The sequence below is a fragment of the Anabrus simplex genome, chromosome 4 (assembly GCF_040414725.1).
Source record: "Anabrus simplex isolate iqAnaSimp1 chromosome 4, ASM4041472v1, whole genome shotgun sequence".
Classification (NCBI taxonomy): domain Eukaryota; kingdom Metazoa; phylum Arthropoda; class Insecta; order Orthoptera; family Tettigoniidae; genus Anabrus; species Anabrus simplex.
Window position 1 is genome coordinate 382,280,909 of NC_090268.1, and position 6,000 is coordinate 382,286,908.

Consider the following 6,000-nt stretch of genomic DNA (forward strand, 5'->3'; position numbering starts at 1 on the left):
TAGGTCGAGCTTATTATTAGCTTAGCATTACAAATGATAATAAAGTTAAATAAAAACACAGATAACTATCCAACAACAACAACAACAAGAACAACAACAACAACTGCTAAAACATGAGCACAACAAGTAATTCCAACGAAAAGAATATTACAATAAATACTATTAGTTTAACATTCTAAATCAAGCAGAAAATCACAAATTCAGTGTCCGTCATTTACAACTTTTAGCTTTCACTTTACACTATCATTAATGATCTTAAATGATTTGATAATTGACGGGAATCTATGGAATGGGACAAGAAAGATGAAAGTAGCCCGACGCAAGTAGGTGCAAACAATGTCAGAATCTCCTTAGATTCCCTCATTCTTCTGGCATTTCTTACGAGAGTAAGGAAACACTGTGGATAAATTCCACCCCTCCCACATACAGGGAAGGAGAGAGGCAGCGGAAGTTGTTCTTTTGTGCTGTCTACTAACGAACAGTGCCGGGCGAAGTGTTCACAAATCGTAACAACTTTAATAAGTGTTGCAAGATGGGAGCTTATCATTTCAGAAAGATTTACCTTCCCCAAGGTGCCTTTCTTATATTTAAGATAAGGAAATTAAACCACGACGAAAGTCATAAGAAAATAAAGTTTTGCTTTTCATATAAGACGTCTTACAGTATGAAACACGATTAACTTGACAAGCAAAATTAACTTCTTTATATATCTCATGAGAAAGGAAAATTTCTCTAATACTTCACCAGTACGGTCAGGATAAGTAACACTGTCTTGAAGTACAAGCGAGGTCTAACCAGGATTATAGGTAAATGAGAACGTTTGTGTGTGTAACAGAAATTATACCCTTACTGGGATTTTGTGAGGAAAATATTAAAGCTAGCAATAAGCTATTTTTTTCCTTCACAAAGGATTGAGATACACACTCCCAGTGTCATCGATGTTTCAAGAAGAGGGTCTGGTGTTTGATAGTCATGTGTACTTTGTTAGAGTACCGCAGCAATATGTCATCCAGAGAAATTGCGATTTCTCTGGAACATGGAGGGTAAACGTCGAAATGGACACGAAGGCAGGATAAATCGCACAAGTTCAGAATGCACCCACACAGCAACTGTATGGTGGTGTTCAGTAAGCTTCTGGTGTCTGTAGAGGTGTGTATATTAGCAACAGGGTTTGGGCTTGGGAAGAAATCTGCCATTCTGTACATCTACACATATATAAAATGAGATTTTTGTGTGTACATTGCTCAGAATTTAAAAAGAATGTTATTTCTGTCTTGGTCGTGCCCTCAGTAACAAGGAATTGCACTTTTTAATTTTCCGTAATTTCTGTCTGTCTATCTGCCAGTCTGGCTAATCTGTATGTATGAGCATCACGAGAAAACGGCCGAAAACAATTTATAAAGTAGGGGAATATGTCACTACAATCTAGGCCATGAATAACTTAACACAAGCTAAGTGAAATGGTAGTTTAGGGGAAGGCCTAAAGTGTAGTTCTCAAATATTTATGTTATTAGTGATCCTATCGATAAATAGCTTACCGCATAACTGAAGTTACATACAAATAAATTTCCTATCATTTATGTCTGATACATTTTATTCTACCTTCTATAATACAGAGATATTAATGAATTTGGAATTTCATTAATAGTTCACATCAACGCCGAGACATGAGAAAATGGGTAAAGAGTATTTCGTCGTTGCCGGGACAAAACCTCCTATGTGATAATATTTTTCGAGATATACTGACCCGCAGCGCATACATTATGAAGAGCGAGAATGCCTTGACAGTATTCACACAATATTGCACCTTAGATGACACAACCTTATGGCTACGCTAAAATATTTCACATAGGACGATTTAATGAAAATAGGTATATTAGGCCGGGGAATACGGAACTACAGTCTAGGCTATAAATAATTTTATTCACCCTGGTTGAAATGGTAGTTTAGGGAAAGGCGCTTAAAATTCATGTTTTAATTACCTGTGTTATTGGTCCTATCGAAAAGTACTACATCATGGAAGTTATAGATAATAAAGTTTCCGATCATTTACATCTTATTCAGTTTTACCGTACCGACTATGATGAGGGTGGTGGTGGTGGTGGTGGTGGCGTTTATTGTTTTAAAGGTAAGTACAACTACGCAACCATCCTCTATACAACACTAATCAGAGATAAAAAATGGAAGGCGTCCGACATTTCGAAAAAAGAAGGTATCGGCCTAAGAAGGGCTACGAAGGGCCTGATAATGTACGACTCCCTAGGAATATGCACGTAGTACTGTCAGAGTCAGAAAACAACAAGGGTTGACGACGGGAGGTAGGATAAGATAGATAATAACAAGGAGTCTGGCCCCCACCCTCCCTAGTTCAGAGACCTAGGGGCCACATTTAGTCGCCTCTTACGACAGGCTGGGGATATCATGGGTGTTATTCTACCAGCCCCACCCACAGGGGGACGACTGCTGTATAATGAGATAATTCATGAATTTAGATGAATTTAGACTTCTTTCGCTTAGTTCATACAAAGGCCGAGCATTGCTGGCATGGAAATAATGTTCAGTGTGTTAACTGCCGATGGATTTTGTCATGACTGTCTTAAGGTGTAAACACGCATGATCATCGGTCCATATCGACAAGTAAAATTGTGAAAATGATTGAAAAAGTGAGAAAAAATCTTAAGGGAACGATCACTAGAATAGTAAGACAAGAAGGAGTCCTGAAATAAAAGATGACTGACTCACTGTACATTTTTGTTATTATCCACTCTCTATTTATCCTATAATTTTTCATCAGTAGTAACCTTAATTAATAATTGTATTATTGTAATTCCTTATCTGACTTACATATTTCAATAACAGTAATTGATTGCAATGATATTTTAGATTAATACTGTAAAAATAAAACAAAATGTATGTGGTTAAGTGTAAGAGAGGGCCAAGAGCCCTATCTTCGCCACTTAATAAAGTCACAAATAAATAAATAAATAAATAAATAAATAAATAAATAAATAAATAAATAAATAAATAAATAAATAAATATCACAGATTCGGAAGAAAACTAAATGAGAAGGCCTACGATATAGAAAGCTCCTAAAACAGACCAACAATAGTAATACAGTGTCCATTGTTTGTTGTGATGTGTACTGTCTCATCTACTGGGCGAGTGGGCCGTGCGGTCAGAGGCACGCGGCTGTGAACTTGCATCCTGGAGATAGTGGGTTGGAATCCAACTGTTGGCAGCCCTGAAGATGGTGTTCCGTGGTTTCCTATTTTCACACCAGGCAAATACTGGGGCTGTACCTTAATTAAGGCCACGTCCGCTTCCTTCCAACTCCTAGCCCTTTCCTATCCAATCGTCGCCATAAGACCTATCTATGTCGGTGTGACGCAGAAGCAACTAGAAAAAATATTGTCTCTTCTGTTGTCACTCACCTCCGATGGATGGGTTTGCTGCTGCGTACGGAGTACAAAAGCCTGACTGAATATTGCGGGAAGTAAATGGGGACTTAGGTAACACTCTTACTTAGCATGCCAATCCTCTTGTTCATACGTTTTCTAATATTACTTATACGTAACACACTGGTTCATCATAGTATTCCAGCCTCTTCTCTGAGGCGCTGATTGTAATGAGCAGTGTGCACACTTAACTGAATGATGGCAGAGTAGTTTTCACGTCTGTCTAGAATGGACAGTTAGATCGGCAGCGTAGTACTGCACTCATCAGATGAGCCTGATTGGCTAATTTTATTAATTATATATAATAAGGAGGAAGTAGTATTCAGATATGCCAAGATAGTTACAGTAGTGGGATTTTCAAGTAGCCAGTGCATGAGAACAAAGGAGCAGCAGAAGCCCACGCTTCCTTTCTTTCTAGAATAAATCCTTATCGCACCAAGAGACATGTACCATCTGGTGTTGCATCATCTTTGAAATTACGCAGCAGTCATGGAAAAATACTGGGAATGAGAGAGACAGAAAATCACAGTCATAACTACCTGAATTCCCTTGGTTTGGGAATAGACCCTTCCATACAGTTGAATAACGTAAAGTGTGCTCCAATCAGATCACTAAATTCAAATATTTTCAAATGTAGCCCGACAAAAATTCTATGTGGCATCAGCAGTCCAGGCTAATAAATTAATGAAGATTATGCCACAGCGAGATGTCAATATTTACTGAAATAATTTTGGACCAAGTTAATGGTTTATTGGAAATAAATAGGAATAATTACGCACTCAGATTTTAGCTAGCAACAAGAGTGGAGAGCCCCTGCCACTATGAAGTTGGTTCGGTAGCGTAGGGTGAGATATAGTCCAGCTAACGCCAACGATAATATGAGAAAATTAACGAACAATTCTACGATCACGATGCATTACTGTGTTAACAAGCAACTATGAAAATTTTGTGTGGAAAGCATTGCATCTTTTGAGCAAATTTATTTCGGAGCTACTTTAACGCCGCACCGTGGGGATTTTGGTGTGTCAAAGTTAGTGTCCTTCCGCCATGAAGCGAGCCAGCCACCCTCAAGCAGCAGTTTTCAGCCCTCAGTCAACATCCGGAGTGTCGTCGCGACTAGACGTGTTTTTTTGCCATTGCTCCATCTTTGTCCAGATTTGCAGTAAGCTAAGTGTGTTCAAGTTATTTAAGTGAAAACAAGTTTTATCAGTACAAGTTATTTCCGAATATGTTTATTATCATATTATTGAACTGATTAACATATTAATATATTTTATAATGGTTGATCTACGTATAATTGAAGTGAAACTTGAAATTGCGCAGTAGTTGCGTCACTTACAACACAACTTCAATGTGCTAGCCTGCAGAAGAAGTTTGACATTCTAATAAGCACGTAAACTGTAGTTGAGCCGAGAACATTTCTGCTTGCTACTGGGAGCAGTCATTCAGTGTTAAGAATGCTTTGCGGAGAGGAACATACTTTCTCTTTTCATCGGTATTTAGGTCAAGGGTGGAAGCGAGGCCCCACAAATCTGTCTTTATAAGGGCGCAGGCGGAACCGAGCTTGCGAGAGATTTTTCACTGCACGTCAAATAACTTGAACGAGTGTCCAGAACGGGAAGATTATGCTCACTATCTCCTGCGGTTGAGCACTGTGTAGGTTATATATATTATAAGTGGTTAGTGTTTTAATAAGTTGTTTGCATCAGTGTTATTTCAAAATAAGCCGTGTGCAAGTGTGAATATCAGTGATGATTAGCACGTACATAATTTTGGATACTGCAAGAATGAAGATATATATTTCTGTCATGGGTCTGTAAACCACCATAGCCGCTTCGAATGACAGTGGCGAAGGGGTGCCGACAATGTGAGTACCAAACTCATATTACATGTAGAATCTAAAACTTTCCTTTAATAATCATCTAGATGTAAAAATGTGCGAGTGATTTGTGCAAAAATGTCCCGAGAACACAGCCAAGTATTTAGGGTAAATTTGTTTCATGACTTGTGTCGTTATTGTTATTATTATTATTATTATTATTATTATTATTATTATTATTATTATTATTATTATTAGCATGTGTATAATAGATATGAAGCACAATCTCATCCTCTTATGTTATCTCAAGTACATTTATTTCGTAGTAATTGAAGTGATCGTTATTTGTAGATTATTATTATTATTATATTATTATTATTATTATTATTATTATTATTATTATTATTATTATTATTATTATTATTAGTAATTCCTATATACACTGACTGACAGAGCAAATGCAACACCAAGAAGGAGTGGTCAGAACTTTATGCCAATTGCAGGGTAGACTGACGTCACTGAGGTATGCTCATGATGTGAAATGCGCCGCTGTGCTGCGCACGTAGCGAACGATAAATGGGACACGGCGTTGGCGAATGGCCCACTTCGTACCGTGATTTCTCAGCCGACAGTCATTGTAGAACGTGTTGTCGTGTGCCACAGGACACGTGTATAGCTAAGAATGCCAGGCCGCCGTCAATGGAGGCATTTCCAGCAGACAGACG